The following is a 24,408-nucleotide window of genomic DNA, read 5'->3' as shown; positions in this document are numbered from 1 at the left end:
ACTAACATTTCATTTTATATTAAAATTCTATTACATAAGATATTTTAAAACTAAAAGAAGAGGTGTAAATGAACATATTTCTTATTTAAAGCTCTGAACTGAGGCCCACAATTAAAGGTATCAAAGCCACAAGTTAAACCAGGAGATATATGGTATTAGAATATCCCATATGACCACAAGGCAGATGTCATGAGCAAGGTAAATTAGAGAGAGAAGAACCATTCTTTATTAAATCCATCCCAGCATGTTAGCTCTTGCCATCACAAATTGACTATGGAAATATTATCTGCTTTGTCTTGGTCTTAATTTTCATCTTTGTGATTTTACCATGAATACCAGACTATTTGTTGAATACCTACTCCATGGCAGGCTTTGTTCTTACCACTCTGTATGGACTGTTGATTTACTTATATGGCCTCTTGAGGAAAGTAGTATTGTTACAGGCATTACTTTTCAAATATGGAAATTGAGGCACAGAAACAGACTGACTTACCAAACACCATGTGACTAGTAAATTGTAAAGCTGAAATCTTTCTAAATATTCTAAACTCAGAATCATCATGCAACTACTGTCCTATAATAATTATAAATGACATAGTTTGGGACCTAATGAGCATGAATGGCTTTGGAAATATATATATACACACACACACACACACACACACACACACACACACACACACACACACACACATACACATACAGAGAGAGAGAGAGAGATAAATATATAGATATAGATATATGGATAGAAGTTAGAAGTTAAAACAAAATAGTTCAATTTAAATCTATTTCAAAGTAACGAATCATTATAACACAAGAAAGGTTAAGTGACAGCACATGTATCCACTACCCCATTACGTTTTGCACATCATACTTCTTTCCTTTCTATCTTAAATACTATCCCACAATCTGTGATGCCTGCATGCTTGTAAACCATAGGTAGTAGGTATTGCTGAATGATACTGAATTTTATCAATCACGCATGGTAGAAGGTAGACAGAGCATTTCATAGTTTTATTAAACAAAACAATTATTTTCAAAACTATCTAGAGGTTAATAGTGAAAAAGCTTAGAGATATATCTATGTTCAGAAAGCGTTCTGCTTTGGTATCACATAAAAAAAAGATAATTAAGATGACCCAGTCTCTAAAGCATCTTTCAATTTATATTCACAACTCTCAATTGTCTTATTGTTGGACTAAAATAATCATCAACTAAAAGAAGAGTGGAGCCTAACAGAATTTCGGAACTCTTCAAAATCAATAGCAGTTGGCATAAAGTTCCCCTGGGAAACAGTGAAAAATGTACCTGCTAGACTTCTAACAATAGTTCAGGTTACTGCCATGGCATTTCTGACGAATGTGGGTGCATTCAAATTGAGCATTGAAATATATGCTGTTGTTTTGGTTGGATCCTTGTTTTTGTTTCTATTTTCTTGCACTTGATTTGAAAGGGATAGGGGTTAAAATGTACAGCTTGCAGCCCTTGTTTGGATTTTCTTTTAAGTAAGTCTCTATCTACATTGACAGGGCTTAAAATGAATATATTGTGTTTTTGTTGAACTATATGGTTTTTTGTATAGCCCAGGCACACAGAAAAAGGATACAATGAATAAACGATATAGAAGTTTGCAGTGATTAAATATCCTTCCCAAGTTGCCATATACTGTCATAGAATAAAGACTAAACAGTCACATTAGGAATGTTAGAATATTCCTGCTTACCTCAAGGATATATTAAATGCAAAGCATTAGACATTAATTGTTATCTCTTTCAGAAACACATGTAGGCTGAGAAAATGTATGGCTGAAGCTATTGGGTGCATGAAAGGTTTTTGCTTTCTATTTGTTTTTGCTCTTTTTTAAGTTTCTGGAGCAATCTGTACTCACAGAAGGGTTTTGAACAGGGAAGTTTTAAGACATGTAAGAATAAGTTATTTTTGGAAAATCAATTTTGGCAGAAAATAGACTAAAGAAAATTGTAGCTGAAAACACAAGAACAAGTTAAGGTGCAGCTGCACTAGTTGTGGGGGACACTCTCAGTGGAAGGCCATTTTGCCCATCAGGGGACAATTATCAACAGGAATAGTTTTCTTTCACAGTTGAAAATCTTCCTGGATGGAGGACAGAGATACACTGAACTACTTAACACATCTAAGTATTATCCAGCCCCAAACAGTAACCATTTAAGAAAATTCTTCAGTGCAACACACTACTTTGCAAGTTAACCTTAAAAACTGTGCAAGTACTTGTCAGTCCATGGAAAAGAAAACTAATTACTGACCCTACAAGGTGTAAATAAAACTAGAAATGTATGGGGAATACATAATGTGCCCACCCCATGGGGCATTAAAGGGTTTTTAATTTCTATTAGAATATCTTATAGATAATTGGCTCCTATATGCAAACGATCAGGGGTGGGAGTGCAGGAAGACGAGGCACTTTCTTAAAGAGTGAGAGGGTGGGAACAGGACATCACATTTGGGGTGTTTGGGAGACATCTGCTTCCCATTAAATCATACAAGTCTGAAATAGAAGTCTATTTTGAAGAAACACATTAGGAAGGTATCAACAGATGGCAGTTGGAGGTGTAAGAATAGATAAGATGCCAATGAGAAAAGATGTGGGGATGGAAAGATAAATAATACCCAGTGGATGAATGGCCAGGCAAAGGAGGAGATATCAGATATAACTGGAAAAGTAGAAAGGGCCTGAGGAAAAAAAAACCCTTGAGCCATGACCAGCCCCAACGTGGATAAGTCATTGCTCTCCTGTGATATTTAACATCTTAAAAATGATTAAATTACTCAGGAATTTGTGTGAAAAGAGAGGCAAAGAGATTTCAACTTGCTGTTTAGTGAGCATTTTTAAATGAATTCATATTCAACAAAATGAGTGAGAACACAGTTAAATAAATCAAAACACTTATTATAGGACATTGGCAACAACTTCTAACCAGTAGTAAAAATGCTTGATTATCATTTAACAAGTATTACGATGTAACTGGCAATACAAAATTTAAGAGTATTTGAAATTGAATAGTATCTTATGGTTAAGTAATCTAATCTTTTGAAGAAGCCCATCTTTGTTTGTAGTAATGATGTGGTATAAGAGATATCCTCATAAGTTAAAAAGTCTTTAAATTATTTAAACAGTGTTCAATAACTGAAATGCAAACTTACTACAAACAAAGTTAAGTCTATAGCAAGCCATTTTGAATATGTGTGGGGGTTTTGCTTGTTTGATTTTTGGGTGTTTTGTTTTGTTTTTTGAGACAGCATTTCCTTGTGCAGCTTTGGAGCCTATCCTGGCACTTGCTCTGTAGACCAAGCCTGCCTTGAGCTTAGAGAGATCTGCCTGTCTCTGCCTCCTGAGTTCTAGGATTAAAGGCATGCCCGACCACCACCTGGTCTCAAATGTGTTTATTTTGAAATAATGCCACTTACATAAAAGACTGATCAACACCATTAATAAACAAATACAAGTTACATATTATTTTCCATCAGAGATGTCTCTTTCTATTTCCCAGTAAAATCTAATTTAGCTAGAATTTCATTCCAGAACAAATAAAAGATGACATAAACTTACCATAAATGCTTCAGGCCTTATTTTTTTATGATTTAGAATATGTGTTAGCATCAAAACTTTCATGAATTTTCCATGCCTACTTTTTTCTGCAAATTCTTTTGTGTTACATCAGTTAGGGTTACTATTGTTATGCTGAAATATTATGACCAAAATGAACTTGAGGAGGAAAGGATTTCTTGTACTCATATATCCTGGATTGCAGCCCACTTAAGGAAAGCAAGGGATCAGGCAGGAATCTGAAGGCAAATCTAATGCAGAGGCAATGCTTCTCATGGCTTGCTCAGTCAGTTTCCTTATAGAGTCCAGGGCCATCACCCCAAAGATGATACCTCCTGCAATGATCTGAGCCTTCCCCCATTAACTACTAATTAAGAAAACTTGCTATAGTCAGGCCTGCCTACAGCAGACCTTATGGAGGCATTTTCTCACCTGAGGCTCCTAACACTCAGATGAAAATAACACAACAGAGATGTGATTAGACAAAATATCTAACTTCAAAGTACATTGTCGAACATATCTTAAAGAATTGAATTTGGTTCCTAAGTCAAAACATCATATAGATTTTGGAAGCCAAAACTACATAACTTTATTGTTCATATTGTTCAGAAACTTGTCAGAATTCTGTTTCTTTTTTTTTTTTTTTTTTTTTTTTTTTTTTGCTTCAAATTCCACAAACTAATGAGTCAAAGTATACAAATTTACTTGTAAATGTAAATCTTAGTATGGTTTTTCAAACCCAGATAATAATAAAAGAAACGTCCTAAAATACCCTAATAGGTAGAGTTTGAAAAACTCTCCTTAATGAGCTTGCAATAAACATTAAAATAAGTCACTTCTTTAAAAAGGACAGTTTTGTGCCGTGTGGTTGTAACTGTACATTCGTGTGTAACATTTCTTTCAGTCTTTCTTCCCATTATCTTTCAGATAGCTGCTGAATATTAATGTCTTAATTTGAAACTTTAATGGCAGAACTCATTTTTAATTCATACTATAATGAACTAAAGGGTTGACATGCATGTCATGGAGGGGAGGGGAAGAGGGAGGCATGAAAATGGTAGATTTGGTGCCAGGAAAAGGATGGGAATTCTTATCACAACAGAGCTACTGTTCATGCTGCCTTCTTCCCTCCCCTTCATTTCTAATTCTTTTTCTTCTTCCATCCATCCTTTTGTGTTTCCTTCCTTCCTTCTAGTCTTCATCCTTCTCTTTTGTCTTTCCTCCTTCTTATCTCCCTCCCTTCCTTCCTTTTGTCCTTCCTCCCTTCTGTTCACCCAACCTTTCTTGTATTGCTTCCTCATTTTGGGGAGATCATAACTGAAGTATCACAAAGTCTTTGTAGCAAGGTCACAAAGAGCATGGATCAACAGTCTGATTTAGTTTACTGATCTATCAGTCAGGTATGTTCAATATTGAGAAAGTTTCTTAAACTTGATAATTCAGGGTCCTTATCTATAAAATAAAAAGAATATAAATATCTATGGCAATATAATGTAAGGGTTAAAGTAACTGTCACTTATCAAACATCGAAACCATCGACTTCTTCATGATTCTGTTTTAGCCAGTTTTCACAAACTAAAATATAACACAGGAGAGTAAAAAAGGCATGTGGGGAACCAGAAACCAGAAACTGAGAAGACAAGCACTTCAAGGCAAACAGTCAATGAGTTGCATATGCCAGTGATGGTATAAAACAGATTAACCTAAACAAGACGTAATGAATATCATTTCTTCTTTCTCTTCTTGTGAAAATCCTAATCCCGCTTCTGACACCAGATATTGCGGTTAAATAAGGATCAGGATAAACAAATAGGCCGAATAGATGTTTATTCAGTGAGAAATAACTTACAATCTATACAGATGAACACCAGCAAGTTCCACCGGATGTTCTCCTGTCCAAGTCCTGCCAGCAAGAGAGCTTTCCCCTGCTCTTCCTCAGACCTCCTAACACAGGTCACTTCCGTCCATGGCTCCACCCCCCAATGGGCTTGTCAGTGCCACAGAAGGAGACAAAGTAAATATCTCACTACAGTGTATCAATGTTTTTGGATAATAATAAAGTACTCTGTAGTTTGTATTTTTCCTTCATAATAACTATTCATGGAATATTTAGTTTTTTTTTTCTATTGTAGCATTATCTATTAGCCCATTTTTTTGGATTATAACCTAAAAAACTAAAAGCAACATATGTTAGGCACTATTTTCATTTTACCGAGTCATTATAAAATAGTACATCATATCATTATGGATAAATACATATAGAATCTCTCTATGCTCGCACACACAGTGTAGCTATGCCCCATGTGTACATAATGATGAAAAGTAGAAAATGTGTTTCTTGTTCAGTGCACAAACTTCCCCTCCTTGCATAGGATTCTTCAAACGATTTACTATACACAATCACTTTCTGCAAAGTGTTGTAAATGGGATGGATCATAATTAGGAAGACTTAACAATGAAACCACCCTCATAAGGGAGTTTTACTAATGTGTGCATACTCTGCAAAAAAAAGTGAGCTGTGACATTAACTGCAATGAAAATTAATCTGCTTGTGTAAAGGGAAACTACACATGCTGCAAAGGTTTGCATGGGAACCTTGTCCCGCCAGCTCTTGAGGTTTCAAAGAAACAACATTCAGAAACTGTACTAGAGGTCATTCGTGTTACATTCCAGCAAGTCATTTGCCTATGTGATACTTATACACTGAAATTTTAATTGTGACTGTATTCAAAAGTTACACACAAAGTTGTTTAATGGAGGAAATTTCAGTACAACATAGCGTCTGAGCTCTTTCATGGCCCCATTGCTCTAGTCATATTTACATTTATATTGATAAAAAGCAAACAGTATGACAGAAAGATAGGAAAAATCAGTAACTTGGCAAGAAAAACACAGACATGTTAAAGTTCATGAAAAAAAATAAAGGCGCATGTAGAAAAAGGGGCAACAAATGTTTAATAGATCATTGCAACTATGGAGGAATTGCTTAGATTGAACTAGGACAACTGCAATGTTGTCTGCAATGTTGTCTCGAATGCAAGATTTAAGGCTGTAAGAATTGAAATAGGAAGAGCCAGACTGATGAACATGCTGTTCTCTGATTAAAAATAATTTCAAAGGAGAGTGGTCTACATCTGGCTACATTTGTAAGTAGATAGCATAGAGACTTGCACCAAGGTTCCAGACTGCTGATGAAACCAGGGAATATGCAGCAGTAATGAATTCCTACCTGGATTTACTGAGTGGCTCCTGAATTGATGGTTTAACTGAGAAATGTCTTTCTGAGGCTCTGATATTTCATCACCTAGCTCCCAGTTGTTGGTGTTGTTTGTGGAGGTTATGTGATATGTAGCCTTGACGGAGGAAGTATATCACTGGGGTAGGCTTTTACAATTCACAGCCTCATCCCATTTCTCAACTCATCACCTTTGCAATTAAGATGGTGATCTCTCTGTTGCCTGCTCTAACAGCTTTCCCCCAGTGTGTCTCTCACCATTAAGGATTTGTCCTCTGGAATTATAAGGCAAAACTAACCCTTCCATAAGTCTCTTTGGGCTGCTGTGTTTTATCACAACAAAAGAGTAACTGACATGCTCAGTGAGGTGTGAATGTGAAGCCCAGGTTTCACTGGAGAACTAAGGTTGTTGAAGATGTACAGAACATGAGACATCTGCTCAGGAGATCCCCAAATGTCAAGTGGCATCAGTCTAGGACAGAGGCACATTGCAATAAGTGGCAGGGTTGAAGATGAAGTACTCAGTGTATAAGAGTAGGGAATATCACAGTGAGCTCCAGATACTGCTCATGGAATTACAGGGTTTTATGTCTTTCCTGTGAGTTTCTGTCTTGCTCACACTCTCTGTACTCTATTCCAGCTCATCCCTTCTGAAGTAGGGATGTTTCTGTCATTCCATTGTATATTACAAATATGTAACTATTTTTTAGAATTTTACACTCATATTTAGGATATTCTCTTTAGTGCCCAAAAAGAATTTGGACACCTTTCAACATTGTTGGGCCTGTAAGACGGTGGAGACATTTTAATTTTGACTGAACACAATTTGCATTTGAAAACGCAGTGGCATATAATGTAATAGCCTACAGTACTAAATTAGTTGAAAATCTATTCACTTTTTACATTCCGATATTGTCTAACAGTAAGTTATTTCCTGAAATTTTATTTTCAAGGTAGATATGACTTCCAGAATATTTGTATGTTAGTTGTTACTGTCAGTCTTTTCTTCTGTATTTGATTCCAAACATATGAATACCAACATTTATTCCATCTCTGCTTTCAATTGCATATTTTAAAATGTTTTCCAAATTTCAAGTCTCTAAAGCTACTTACCATATTTACCAATTTTATGCATTTCACAGAGATTTTAAATGCATCTTTATTTTTTAGTATGTTTTGATCCTTTAAAATGCTTTTGGTTCAATGTCTCCATTGCAGGATATATTTTCTATATAACACATCATCATAAGTTAACATATTTTCTATATTTAGACAGTGAATTTTCTCAATAACTAGAATTATTTGTTTGACTAAGCTGTATTTTGAAGTATTTTATTAAGAAAAATTGTGTTTTACTTTTTCTATTTAGTAAATTGTTTATGTGCCTATGAGTATGTGTAAGTACACATGTCACAGCATATGTGTGATGGTCAGATGACAACCTACAGGAGCCTGTTCTCTTTCCCCTATGTGGACTCAGGAGATTGAACTCAGGTCTCAGCCTCTGCAGTAAGTGACTTTGTCTATGGAGTCATTGTTGGTTCTTTTAAATTTTAAACTAATTATTTGATTTTTGTGTGTGTGTGTGTGTGTGTGTGTGTGTGTGTGTGTGCACGCACGTGTGTGCTCGCATGCACATATGTCTGTATCTGTGTCATATGTGGGAGTCTGGGGACATATGTAGAAGTCATAGGACAACTTTTAGGACTTGGTTCTCTCCTTCCACTCTTTGAATCCTGGAAAAAAAACTCAGGTCAATAGTCTTGGCTGCAAACACTTTATCTGCTGAAGCATCTCACTAATCCATTAAATTAGTACATTGTTTAAATTGTACTTTAAATTTTGCATTGTGATATCATGTTAATTAACGATAACATAACTTTGCCCAGAATAAGATTATAATGAATAAAAGTCTACTTTCAGTCAGTTAATATTCACTAAGCATGCCTTCCAGGGAGAACTAGAAGAGTTATATTTAAAACATTGATAGTAGGTGGCATAGAACTCTGGATGGAAGGTAGGTTATAAAGGAAGGATTAGTGTTTAAGTTCTTTTTCAACAATAGACCAAATGGAAGTTCCTAAGGTCTACGTTTTTCTCCATGGTAATAGTCCCAAGGGAACTTCTCCTTTTCCATTACCTAGATTTCTAGTGCTTTAGTTCTACAGTCTGTACTCCACAAGGGGCCTCTGATCATGTTTTCTGGGACTTGCCTCTTGTGCAGGCCTGGGTAAACTGTGATTGTGCTTTTGTTCTAACACCCCTGGCGATGCTACTCCTGCCCCAAGGGATTCTTTACACTGACTACAGACTCATGTTCATCAAGAGAATCAAGGTGACACCCATACACTTTCTGAATTTCCTTTGCTTGTGTCTTATTCTTTGTCAGTCTACATTACACATTCAGCCACTTCTTCCCCACTGGGCTGATTCTGTCTCTTCATCTTCACGAGATATCAGCTCTTCATGTGAATACTTGCCTGAATCACAGTTGTATAGCATGAATCTAAAGGAGAGAAGCAAGAAAGTCAGAGTGTATGGATGGCTCATTTACTTTTCTCCTGGGTAAATATTCTTAGTCTGCATAGCAGCAACCCAGCTTCTCTTCTTCGACATCACATGGTTTTATAGTTGTCTGTGGTAGGAGGACATCTAAAAACTGAGGATCACTTATACTCAGAGACAAATATAATGCTGAATTGTTTTTCGGGATTTACTTTTTAACTGCTTTGAAACAAAAACGACAATATTCTGGGTATAGTGTAAAGCAGTGGAAACTGGAAAAACAATCGCTATAATTTAATAAATGCTATTATGATAGTAAAGTATGTAACAGCATTCTCAAGTTTACCTGTCTTTACCACAAGTAGCAAGAAACAGAATATTGCACTATTGTGGCCTAGGAGAAATATAGAAAATTTGCATTTTACTTTAAAGAGTTCTTCATGGTATCAACTTATTCTATCTCTGTCTCCATTATATTCTTGATAATTTCAAAACTACATAAACTATTATCACCTTTTCTTTCACTCTTTCACATGTATGTGAGAGAAGGTTGAGGAAGAAATGCTCACAAGAAAAGGAAACCTTTGACAATTTATAACTAAATCAGTAAAGAGAAATAGGTCAAACAGCAGGGCTGTGGATAACAACTTAAGTCTTCCTAAGCACTGTGTCACAAATAGTGTAGTTACATAATGTAACACTCACTTTCCACTTCCTAGACAGCAGCCTATCACTCACTTCTAAAGGTTTTTATGAAAGGAAGCACAATAAAAAATGATTGTTCATTGTCTACAATTTTCCACTTAATTTTTTTAAAACTCAGACACCACGGAAATGATAATCTCGGGAAACAATATAATAATATACTGAAAAGTCAGATTAGAACTTAGACTTTTAATTAAGAAGTTGTGTACTTTGCCACAGTATATCCTGTATTAATTGAATTTCTCAGTCTTTACTTCAGCACATGTGTTGTAAGCCAGCCAGTCTGTTAAACACAAGATAGGAGACAAAGGAGTCAGTTTGCACAAAAACATTTACCTGGTCCAGCAAAGGTAGCATTGGAGAGTAATGTAAGTGTTCCATTACATATCATGCCTTTAGACTGGGGTATGTATTATACACAACAAAAACAAATAATTGGATATTAATGTGACATTAATTTAGCTTCATTGGGCAGAAACACCTAAGCCAGGAGCACTTGAATTCCCAGTTCTAAAGAGAAAGAGCTGTCACTCATAAAAACTGGTCCTGAAAAACTGATCATAGATGGAAGCAGGAAATAAAAACTGCAAATTAAAAAAAAAGTTGGTATATTTGATGAATGAAAAGTACAATGAATCAGAAATATAACTTATGGAGAGAATTGTGTGAGCTGAGGAAGGAAAATTAAAACAGATACAAATACAAAGGACTTCCCTTGAAGACTACAGGTAGTTGCTTATTTTTTATCTGAAAGTATCTGGAAACAAAAGAAGGGTTTTAAATCTGAGAGTATCAATATTTATAATGAAAAATAAAGTTCTATATATGGACAGTGAATTAAATTCATTGTAGGATATCTATAAAATATACTATATTTATAAAGAAATAAGACTATCTCCATGCCTATTGTAGAGTGATGGGAAACAATAAAAGAAGAGGGTATATACAATATTTCAGTTTTTATCATGGATACAGCAAGTTCGCACATAGCCACTGATGCATAAATGTGTTTAAATGAAAGAGAGGGGATTTTAAAAAAGGTTTTTAATTTAGAAAACAATTTTTCTAGAAAAACAAATAGACTTGGTTGAAAATGATTGTGTTGGAGGTGAGTTTTCTCATCGCCTGATTTTGTAGCTTTGATAGGAATGGTGTAGGCTAATTTATAACTGTAGAGCAAAAGCAAGTGAAATCAACTAGGGGTATAAGTCAATGCTAGAATTCCTGACTAGAATACATAAAGCTCTCATTTTGTATCAAAGCTGAAAACAAAAACTACACAAAATGTAAATATCTCATACACTAAAAGAAATCTTGAAGAATATGAGGACAATAAAACCAAGATCAGCTGCATTTCAGAGACTAAGGCGTGCAATCACTCAAAAGTTAATGGACTTTGAGAGCCTATTCCACATAGAGGGATACTCTCTCAGTCTTAGCCCTTTTCCAAATGGTATGGCAGACTTTGAAAATCTCCCATGGAAGACCTCATCCTCCCTGGTGAGCAGAAAAGGGATGAGATAGGGGGTTGGAGGGCAGGGGAGAAGGGGATGGAGAGGGAACTGGGATTCATATGGAAAATAAGCTTGTTTCAAATTTAAATTTTAAAAAAGGAGGAAAAGAAATCTCATTAGTCCAGAGCCACATTAATACATGCATGTGCACACACATACACAGTTGGCCATTAGGATGGGAAAGAAAAGTTATGTTGGAATGTATAGTATCCAAGAATTTTAACATAAGAGAAAACACACGTGTGTTTAAGGTTTTGAATTCAAATTAATACAAGAAAATGTAAATTGGTCATGAATTCCTGCATTCTTTTTTAACCTTTAATACTTTCCAAAGTTTTGTTCATTGAAAGAGCCATGAAGAGTAGCCATTAACATATTGGTACATGAGGGTTGAAAAATTATTTCCTACTGTGAATTTGCTACAGATTTTATAAAAATTGTCTCTTCTAGGTTGTGAACAATTGATTATACAAGATCCTAATAGAAATACTAGAAGATTTTGCTCATGATAAGAACTATCAGGAACCAACTTGAAATTATTCAACAGAACAAAAATTGGGAATAAAATGAAAGCTGCAATAAATTTATTTTTAAAATATAAATATATTAAAGCCTATAGTTTCATAATTTTGTTCAATAACAGATGAATATACATTATAACATTTCTATAATGTTAACTGACATTAAAGATGCTAAGAAATTGATTGGTTTTTATAAAACTTGTAACTAATAAGACATTGAGCCTACATTTCCTGTGTAAACACACCTCAACATTAATAAGATGTTGAGAGATATACTCTGTATACTCTAGAAAATAAATTAAAAATTAATGTGGAATTTGAATATTACCAGCTTTGTAATATTGTTAATATAATTAATTCAGACTACAATATCTGGCAACACCTAATTTAGTGGAAGCATTATTATGACCACAGCATCGTAATCTGTGGATTGATGTTAAAACCCACAAAGGATGATAATGGGTAAGAAAGGGAAACAAAAGCTACAAAGAGGTAAGGACCAGGTAAAGGGACAAGAGAAGAGAAGTGAAGAATATCCAAATATTGAGATGATGCTCTAGTATTTTATTCAGGGTTCACTACAGGAATAGGATTGATAGAAGGGACACTTATTAGAAAGAGGATTTACTAGATTGTCTTTTAAGATATGTGCTGGAAATTTCAACAGTGGCTATGTTCACCATAGAACGGCTGAGAGCCCGATAGCTTCTGATCAGTCCACCAAGATAGAATCCTTGGCATCCCAATCTGGAGAGGAGGGCTCAGAGTATTTTTGACATCTATTGGTCATTAGTCCTCTTTTGAAGGCTGAAAAAGGTGAGTATGAATACCAATGAACAATGTCAGCAACAGCATCAGCCACAGGGTAGACATACTCATCTTGGAGAAGGCAGACAGGCATGACAGAGTCCTCCTGGAGAATCACATTAAGTTTCCTCAAGTATCTAGAAACAGAGCTGTGATGTGGCAGCAACCCCAGCACTGGACATATGTCCAAAGTATATGAAGTCAATGTAAAGCAGACATCTCAATCCATTAGTTATTACAGCACAAGTCACACTAGCCAAAAGAAGAAAAAGTAAGGGATCAACTACTATCAATATGGAGAATAAAAATGTATTGCATACCTTGACACTTGAAACATAACACAACTGAGGTTTAAGTATTTTGAGCAAAATAAGGCAGGACAGGAGATTGAGTCTTGTACAGTCTTACAAGAAACGTAAAGTAGTTAATTTAGTAAAGCAGTAAGCACCAGCGGCTGGGGAGTGATGATTTAGATGAGCAGATAGAGTGATGGTTAAAAGTTGATGATAGCCAGTGAAGTTTAGTCAGCAGCAAGTTGATCAGTGCTGTGGTTATGTTAATGTGCCCAATGTTTCAAAAACAGGAAGAATGTTTAATGTTTTTACCATAAAAAATGAAACTTTTATAGAAACATGTTTAATGCATTAAGTCATTACCAGATATCCATATATGAACAATTTTTGTTATTTTGTATGTTAGTTTAAATTAGCATGTTAAGAGGAACTTTGGGAGAGCTGAGAGATAGTGTTATCTTTTTTGTGAATTTGAAAAGACATGGAAGCAAGCAGTAGTCACATGGAAATATAGTATGATACAGAATCATGACTTCTGTTCAGAGAATTTTATGTAGAAGACATCTATGCCATGCCCCCAATGAAGATAAAAGAAGCCGCCAGTCCAGGGATGGACATTAAGGGCCCAGTAGTGTGAAAATGGTGTCTTTTGGCAGAGGGCTGGATGAAAATCCATCCAGAAAGGGTGGGAAAAACGAGGAGCAACACCTTTAGCACAAAGGAAGCAAAGAACAGATAGCAGGTATGCAAAGTGACAGCCAACGATGAGTGTCGGTTTTCCTTCTTCAAAAGCATCATGTCAATAACTCTTCAGTCAGATGTCACAGAAGGTATCCTAACAACTGCGTTTACTAATAAGTAAAAGAGCCTTGGTCCCTTCCAAGCCAAACTGTAAGTGCAGCACCCAGCTCCAGATGTCTGTTTAAGGATGCAAAGGCCGGATTACGAAGCAAAAGCAATAAAACGTTGGGAACATGATCATTAGTGCTCATACCTCCATAGGTTGATAAGAAAGCATAATTTAATAGAACTAGCTCCCATTAAGGTACATATGAATTTTCAGTCAACTAACAGTCTACATTAGTCAACTAGGAGGCACTGCACACTGAGCTTCCCTACGTTTTCTTGAATTCAGTGAGAACTGATTAACCCATTTAGATGAAGCTAAACCTAACTTTACATAGATCTAATTATGTACTAATGCATACATTCAGTAATGCCATGAGGCTGTCCATCTGCAAACTGCCAGAAATAAGCTGCCCAAATTCAGAGAAGAACTTATTTTAAGGCTGAAAAATGACACGGATTTAAAGCTTGCTTTTGCTGATTTGATAAACTGTAAGTTGAAACAATTACATTAATGTAGCCCATCTTAAAACCAATGACTTTTTTTCTAAAAAGAAAGTAAAGGAAAAAGTAATTACTTTTAACTTCACATGTTAGCACAATAAAGAGGAATTTATATGCTGTTTTTCTCAGACTGCTTTAGAAATGGTACCTTAGAAAATCATGGGTATAAAGGAAATAGGATGCCAGTCTTATCTCAGTAACTGCAAGATTCTACAGAGACTAAGGTTTGGGAAAGCAAAGCCTGTTTGTTGTAAGTGGTTTTCTGAGGCCATCCTTTATCAACGGAGAAAAGATATAGTTCAAAAGTTAGAGGGGCAAAAGATCCATTCAAATGATTTAGATAGGAGGAAGAACTATATTGAAGGGAGAAAAAATGAACCCTAAGGAATCCAAGAATTTAGGAAGCAGAGTTGGGCAATGAAGCGTAACAGAAGAGTTAATAGGAGAACCCCAATCCTTTCCCAAGGGAATTCTGTGACAGAAAGCCTTACTGGGACCCTCAAGGGACAGAGGAAGATCAGACAGTAAAGCAAAATCCATAGCATTTGATAGCAACTAGAATGGGTCAACTTGTTTGCTTCCCTCTATTACATCCTCACAGACCAGATCTCCTAGTGTTTCCCAATGGAGGAAATGGAATTTTGGTCTTGAATTGATAATGGGTCCTCCACTTCATACTACCACAGTCACTAAGAATTAGAAAAATCATGCATCATATGCTTACAATTCATACATTAATGAATCCTGGCTTAATGAACTTTTGGAGGCTTGATTTAAAATATAAAAATCACTGTAGGTATATCTAACCTGGATCTAGTTTTGTTTTCTTTTTAAAAGTTTTAATAGCATGTTATGTATCCCAGGCTAGCCTGAAATTTTCTATAGTTCTAGGGATCACAACCTGTACCAATTACTTCCACTTAATGTGATTTCACAGGGATAAAAATCAAGCCTGGGCTTTTGTACATGCTCGGCAAATCCTCTCCCAACTGATCTACAACACTAATACTAAACTGTTTTCATATGCTAAAATGTTTTCTCCATTTCTTTTCAATGCACTTGACAAATGTGAGTGGGCAGCCTTAAATAGAGGACTGGGTAGTCATTGGAGTTTTAGAAGTAATATAGTTGCTTTTTGAGTAAGACAAACATAAAATAGAAACATTTTTAATTGTTTTTAGGTATCATTCATGGGAAATCAGGTTTTACGAATATATACAAATCAAAATAGGACACTTTCTACATGATACAATTAAAGAAACAAAAACTACAATCATAAAGTAACTCAACCTCACTTCATCAAAACAAAACTGAATAGTAATATTCAAAAAGATATGCAAGAAAATAGACAAGCTTTAATCGTCTAGAATATAACCATCCCAAAGTACAAAATAATATCTGGTGCCAATCCAAACAGTTTGAACTATTATATATTGGGATACATAACATACTTTCAGAACATTTAACTGTATGTAAATCATTTCAACTTAGATTATTTTTAGCTGATAGAATGCATGACAATGCAAGACCCTGAGTGAAATGTGGCAAGATGTGTCTAATATTTGTAACCAGAGTCATGTTTCTTTAAAAATGAAAGTAGTGCCAAGGGGCTGCTGCCGCCTCTCAGTACATCTGTTTTGATGGGTGAGGCTAGGATGGTTGCCAAGGGGTGGTGAATTTCTGGGACATTCAACGCCTCACAGAAGAACTATGGGTTATGGGGACTGACAGATCAATGCTAAAACAATTCTTTTAAAAACCCCATCATGAACCTCACATGGAAGTAAAAATGCCTCAGAGTGCAGCTCCCAGAGAAGACTAGTGATGTTAAATTGCAGATAATCTGGGTGAGGATTTTAGTGCCCTAATGTTCTTTCTGCACACAGCAAGTGTGAAGAAAGAGAAGGTCCGGGATGCATTAGAGACCTTTATCTCCTAACTGAATGGCAGCTCATTTTGCTTCATCTCCTGTTCCAGTTTTGCTTACAGGACATTGTTTTCTTTTCTGTATTTTTTTTTCAGATGTATCCCTGAGACAGCCTGTATCTTATATATGAACACTTCTAAGCAAACACAGTCTCCATCAGGCTCCCCATTTCTATAGATGATGCTGTTGTATCAGCCACCAACTTGACCTTTGGGGTTCTCTTCATAATTCAAGATATCCTTCCCACACATCATAAATAAGGGAAAGTCCTGCAAGAACAAAGGCTACACTGTGATGATTTTTTTCCTTTTGCTTTATGTAGTAAAAATATAAAACTAAATTTCATAGAAAAATTTATACTGGATGAAAGTTTCCTTGCTTTCAATGTCTGTTGCTTTTTTTTTCAACTTACAATTATGCATACCTCAAAAATTAGATAAATTTAAACTTCACTGAGAAGTACTACAGTCTCTAATTTCTTCAGTTCAATCACACAAAATAAAAAGAAGAAGTAGAAAACCAGAGCCTCTTTCAAAGCTCTATTTCGTAGGAATGGGTAAATAGAACCTAACAAAATTAAAATACCCTGTCAGGTGATGTCTTCCTAATGAATGGCTTCCAAGATATGCTGATCAAAATAAATCAAGGGTAGAAAATATATTATGCAGTATGCTAGATATTTTAAAAAATGCATTTACATGGGTAATGTAGTAACTTCTATGAAATCATTATGGAGCAATTTAATGACACAGGTTTGCCATTGTGCAAGTGGTTATAAGACAACATGGTCATAGTCAAATTGATGTTTTATAATTTCATTTCTTTCTGTCTACTCTCTGTAATTTTGAAGGCTTTTCTTAAAACACTGGTTGCTACAAAACATTAGGTCAGAAACACATATTAGTAATGGAAATAAATGGAAGTGGTAAAATAAAAATTGAAGATATGAATAATTGATGAATATACAAAAGTGAATAGAAAAACAAAAGAGCTTCCAAAGAAAGAATAGATTCAAATGAATTTTTTAGTGTCTCCCCAAGGTAAGGCAATGAGAAACATATAAATTCAGAGTGCAGGCAGTGCAATGTAAGTTATCTTTAATTAGAAAAGTGTTACACACTAAGAGGGTTTTAAAATTTTTCTTATGAATTTAATACATTATAAGATGTTTTCTTTTAATTGTAGAAATAGGATTTTCTCTACAACTGGATTCCAGGTGTTTGGCCCAGTGCTTACCTATGAATCTCTACTTCTGCTTCCATCAGCTACTGGATGAAGGCTCTAGAATGGCATTTACAATACTCATCAACCTCATTATAGGGGAAGGATATTTAAGGTAGCTTCTTCATTAATGCTTAGATTCAGAGTTGGGGTCATCCTTCTGTATCTCTGGACATATCCCTAGGGCCAGATTTCTCTCCTTAAACCTATAATGGCTCCATTTCTTGAGCAAATGGAAGCTCAAGGACCACAGCCTGACAGCTGTGGAACCAGTATAGGGCCAAACCAAGTCCACTGAATGTGGGTGTCAGTTAGGGGACCTAGGCAGTCAGTCTTTGGGGCCTCTGGTAGTGGAATCAGTATTTGTTCCTAGTGTACAAATTGACTTTGGGAACCCATTACCCATGGAGGGATACTCTCTCAGCCTAAAAATATGGGGGAGGGGCTAGGCCCTGCCACAAATGATATAACAGATTTTGATGCTCACCCTTAAAAAGCCTTACCCTCCCAGGGAAGTGGATTGGGGGAAGGATGGTGGGGGTTAGGTGGTGCATGTGGCAGGATGGTACCCTAGAGGGAACTAGGAATGATATGTAAAACAAGATTGCTTCTAATTTAAATTTTAAAAAAAAAGTAGGATTTTCACAATTGGAAATAAGGCTATAAACTAACAACACTGGGAGCACAAAATAGATCAGATTAAGTAAAAAGTCATGATGTTTTATGTGTTTGTGTGTATATGTCAATAAAGAATATAAATAGCATAAATTCTGTGAGACAGGTTAGTTAAAAGAGAGTGAGACTGAAGGATTCCATGAGTTATATGACCATAACAAGCATCACAGCTTGAAACTACAAAGTTCATCAACACTGAAAATAGACATTGCTTTTTTGTCAGTATTCTCTGAACAATGCAGAATGACACTGATTTCTACAGTGTTTACACTATGATGCATATTACACTAGTGTGGAGATGATTTGAAGTTGTAAAAGATAGACTAAAATATCTTATATAGGGGAAAGAAACATTTACAAGTTTTGAATTCATCAAGAACATTCTGGAAACAATTCCCTACCAATACTGACAGATTTTAAAAATTATTATGTTATTTTAAAAATGTTTACGTATTTTATATTTTATAATCTGCCTTTCATTCATTTAATGGCAAATAAAACCATATTGTCAGCCCACTGGTCATTCAGAATAGCCCTTGAACAAATCCCATATTAAAAATTAAATATACTAACATTTAGTAAACTAGCTGTGTAGACCAGTCTGGCCTCAAACTCACAGGGCTCTATATCCCTCTGCCTCCCCAGTGCTGGGAGTAAAGGCATATGCCACTGCTGCCTGGAAACTTTGAACATTTATTCTATTAATCACATTAAATATTTAAAAGACTGAGGAAATTTGCAAAGTTGAAGCAGATAAATCCTTAGCTTTGTCTGTGTTCAGAGAGTATCCACAATAAATTTAAAAATAAATGGAACAGTTCTAGATAATAGTTTTAATATGCTGTTTCCTGGCTTCCTTCCCTTCCTTTGTGATAGAATCCAGGGCAACCTGCACAGAGATGTACTGCCCACAGTAGGCTGGATACTTCTATATCAATTACCAACTAAAAATATGTCCCATAGACATCCCAACAGGCCAATCGGATGACAGGAATTTCTCTGCTGAGGTTTCCTCCTATCCAGGTGTGTCAATATGAGCCAATACTAGCCATCACAGAGAACAATGTGTTTTTAAAACTAAGTGCCTAGTTATTATTGTTTGTAATTAGGAAACATAAGCCCAAATGCCTACTTATATCATGGTCATTCACACTGTTAATGTCAAAGATGAAAGTGGTTTAAAAGAGTATTAGAAAAGTTTCCAGGGGGTGAAATATTTGGAAAAACTGAAAATAACTTTATTTTGTCCTTTCTAAAAGTAATTTTTCTCCCTGGGGAAAATCTTTTGTTGTTGTTTTCTATGCTGTCACAAAGTAGTTTCTGTTCACTCTGCAATCCCCAATAATGCCAGCAGTGTGATCGCCAAGGGAGATGACTTTGATTCCATCTCTGTTTCTAATTTCCTCACCAGCCAATTCGTGATAAGTAGAGGGCCTGAGCTTTAATAACACAGGGTAAGGAGGCAGAAACCTTACACAGCCTTTCATGGAGACTCTAGAATAGGTTAAAAAATCCTAAAACAGAACTATATGGTTTCTTGTTGTATGGTTCATTATACACTCTATGGCATTTTAGATGACTAAGAGCATATTGTTATACATAGCTTTCCCTTTCTTCTACAACCCCTTTTGTTTTGATTTAGGATATGTTCTCAGAATCTTAACAATGAAGAATGAAATACTTTCTTCAGGTTAAAAGCTACACACACACACACACACACACTAAATAAAAAAATAAAAGTTAAAAGTTGCACATAGGAACACAGGCTATGGCATACTTTATGGTGGTCAGAGAACAACATTCAGGAGTTGATTAACTTTTTCCATTACAGGAGTCTGAAGATTAGAATTCAGATCTTTAAACTTGGAAAGTGCATTGACTTGCTGATCCACCTTGCCAGCCCCCTCTCAAATACTTATCTTTTATAATTCACACTTCTAAGAACATCATATACATAATTCATTCTGCTTGGATTACAAAATATCTACAGCCCTAAAGCCTTACCCATAATTCACACTCTTGGGACCGTAATATATATTATTGTATGCAATATATTATACATATTATAAATACATATGCTTATATTGATTATTTACATTATGGGAATATAAAACACATATACCACTATGTACTCTGTCAAATGAAAACCATTCATTCGTTTAGGGTAACCATTTATAGGTGTAAATTTTAAAATTAAGAATTTTCTCATCCTCTGAACTCACATTGTCTCGAAATATTAATGCTTTTATGTACTTGTACATTGTATGTTGAAATTTTGTTCTTGTCCTTCATCCAACTGCTATCAAACTCCCTTAGATAACAAGCATTATTTACAATGCATCTTGCCCCAGGTATTCTGCAGGAATCTTTGCACATACTAAATATTCAATGAGTATGTACTGAATAAATTATTTTAGAAAACACAAATGACAAATGTTTGCAATTTTTTCCAAAAGTAGAGAATTATATATTATATTTTAAGAGTATCCAAAAACATTATTTTAAAAAATGCAAAGCAGTTTCTTTATCTTTTTGTTCCTATTCTTTATGGAGTGTGTACAGCATAATGTTTAGTTACATTTTAGCTGCAATTCTTGACATGGTCTGAAAAATGGCTTGTGCTCTACTGTTCAATGAATTTGTATTGCTCAAAATGTATATTCTGAAGTCTACATATCCAGTGACGGGGCATTAGATGTGAGGCCTTAAGAAGTAATTAAAGAAGGTTATTAATGTCCTTACAAGAAGAGGCAAAAGATTAATGGGTTAACGTTGTAAACGGTCTAAATCCTCCAACCAAAAGACATAAAAGGATTGCTTAAATAGAGATAGGAATAATATTGACTGCCTAATATGACTCACTTCAGTTTTAAGTGAAGGAATGAAAGAGAAGATATGTTGTTGAAATGTTTATAGATATTATCAGGGATAGGTGAGCAATGTTTATTTCTATTAGGCATAACAGGCTTTAAGTGAAAACTTAGAAACTGAAGGTATCAATATGGTAAAAGGGCTGGTTCATCAAGATGATTTAACAAATGTGAATAGCTTTGATATATATATATATATATGTACATATATATATACATATATATATATATATATTTAAGAGAATCAGAGAAGTAAACATTTACATGGTAATTATATGGAATTTATTCCATGACTACTGACTACACTGGGTAGATCATCTCTACAAAATATCCAGAAGGAAATATTACATTTGATAAATGCAAGAGGAATCCACTTCTCACACACCAGATCTGCAAAATAGCCTAGAACAGGTTGGATCTACTTCTATCATTGCCCACTGCTGTTTGTGCTCTATTACAAAAAAAAAAATACAGAATTTTAATAAATAAGCTAATACAATTTAAAAAAGAAAAAAAATTTCCTAAAGTTTGTCGACTCAAGAAACTTCCAATTCTGAAAAGGCTCTGCTTCTGTGTGTGCTATACTGACTAGTTAAAAGGCTAATAAAACCTGTAAGTCAGTTTCTCTCATTGTGATAATACAGCTGAGAAAATAAATGTAATGGAGAAAATTCGTATTTTGCCTCCTGGCATCATGAGTTGATTGGATCTTCCATTTTGGGACCTATCCTTCAGCATTACATACCCCCATGACAGGGAATGAATATTGCAGTAAAGTAGTAAAGATGGAGGCTGCGGAGAAAAATGTGTAAAAAATTATTAAACCAAAATCAAAAGAGAGGAGAGAGAAGGAGAGGGGGCATGGTACTAATCTCCATTGGGTCATGCCCCTAACAAACTAACTTCCTTATACTAGGTTCCATCTCCTAAATGCTCTTGACATCCCGGGAGCACCACAGGATGGCAGCCAGGTTTTTTATCCAAGGACCTTTCTGTGATATTTGGAATGGCTGTCTTACAAAAATTATATAGTATACTGTACTTTCCTCTCAGAAAGTACATTTGTCAAGACCTTTCTTGTAAATAGACACGAAAATCATAGATTGTATATAAGGCTTCATTAGGGGAAATCAACAAAGCATGTGTCTTCTGTTCCTCGGTCCATGTTCAAATCCCCCTTATATCTCACTGATTCCAAGATATAGTAAAAGTATAACAAAGCCATAAAACAACTATAATAAATACAAGTTGTAAGAAACATTCTGGCTTAGTGAGTAACTTTCAGCCTCCCTTTGCATTAATTTAATTTGCTGGCAATTCAGAGTTTGTTTTTCTTTCTTCCTTTCAGAATCGCATCCCTCCACAGAAACAATATCAAGTAGAAGGTTTTTACTTGGTCTAATCACTGAATTCAAGCAATTGTTCATGGCTTTTGGAGACCATGAAATACCAATTAAATTATAAGACAAGCCTAACACTGTAAAAATATAGCAGCCGTGTCTTTCAAAATACTGAAAAAAAAGGTTACAATATATTAGACTTAATAGTAAAATATTAATATATCTAATATTGGTGTTTATGTCTTATGCTAGGATAAAAACTTTGCTTAGACTAAAACTCTAGTGTCCATATTTTTGCTAACTGTGCCATTTTTTTTCTGAATGGTATTTTTCTATGACATTTTTAATTTCTTAAACATCTGAGAAACAGTCTAGGTCTTCCTGAAGCAGATGACTCTGTTCATAGACAAGAGCAAAGTACAATGACATGGTTACACAGAATGACTTCTCAATGGAGTTTGAGTGCATGTGCTTGTAAGAGTGTGCTTAAAGCCATGTAGCTTGGAATTCCCTCCACTTATGCAGAATAAAGCCTTTCCATATACCTTCAGAGGCATAGAAAATCTTCCATGCTTTCAAACTCCTGGAAGATTCAGAATTTTCTGCTCCCAGGTTCTATTTAAAGTCTTTTCTCTATTATGCTTCTGCAGGGTTTTCAAGGGCTGCTTCTGGATCTCTTTCTACTTTGGGTTTTTGTTTTTTTTAATCCTACTGGGGTTTCTATTTTTATGTTACTTCACCAGATGTCCAAACCATTTAAGACTTGGCCTCTCCATCCTTGATAGCTATTTGAGGGTGTCAGTATGTTCTCAATTCACTTCAGTTTTCACCTGGTCCTGTCTTCTTTTTTTCCCATGGAAAGGATAAACAAATAAACCCATCCCTTGGGTGAAAATCATTGTTCTAATCACTGCGGGACATCTAGGATTTGCATCCAGCTTTTGAGGAACTCACATAAATTAGAAAAGGGTCTAATTGATTTCACTTTTTGTTTTAGTGTGTGTGTGGGGGGGTTGTTTTTGTTTTGTTTTGTTTTGTTTTACCACGATCCCAGTTCCCTTTCCCTCCCTCCCTTCTTCCCTCTTACTCTCTCTCCCCCCTCACATGCACCCTGCCACCCTCCCCTCCCATTCCCCCACCCCAATTCCACATGGAGGGCAATATCATCCAGGTGGGTTCATGTAAATATGTCAAGTCATTTGAAGTAGGAACTAGGATTTCTCTCCTAACTCTAGGTCAAGGGAGTATCCCTCCATGGGGGATGTGCCCACAAGGTCCTTCTGTGCACCAGGAATACATCCTGGTTCCACTGTCTGAGGTCCCTTAGACTTCTCAGTCCTTCTAGATGAGACCCATATTCAGGGGGTCTGACTCAGTCCCATGCTGGATTCACAGCTATCAGTGTGGGGGACCGTTATCTCCTCCTTGTTCAGGTCAGCTGTCTTTATGTTTTTCTGCAACCTGTGTGTTTTTTTTTTTTTTTTTTTTTTTTTTTTTTTTTTTTTTTTCTTCTAAGCCTCACATACATCAGGCTGTCTTCATACACACTGTGGAGGTAAGAGTAACCTTGAACTTCTTATTCTTCTGCCTCTACCTCTCAAGATCTGGATATTTAAGTCCTGTATCAAAATGTTTGGATTTGTACAGTGCTGTGATTTTGTTCACGGCAAGCAATGATTCTACTAGTTGAGAACTCCTCTATCCTATGGGAAAAGTATGACTTACCAGAATTTCTTGTGTACTAAGCAATCCAGCTCTATGTTTTGAATGAATTTTCATCCCCGTTTTCCAAAAATTTGAGCATCTATACATTCTCAGTTGTTCTATTCTAAAGTTAGGAATTACTATTCTGGGAAGAAGAT

This window comes from Phodopus roborovskii, unplaced genomic scaffold, assembly GCF_943737965.1.
Source record: "Phodopus roborovskii unplaced genomic scaffold, PHOROB, whole genome shotgun sequence".
In the NCBI taxonomy this organism is placed as follows: Eukaryota; Metazoa; Chordata; class Mammalia; order Rodentia; family Cricetidae; genus Phodopus; species Phodopus roborovskii.
The sequence above is the reverse complement of the archived record's forward strand: the minus strand, read 5'-3'. Positions refer to the sequence as shown.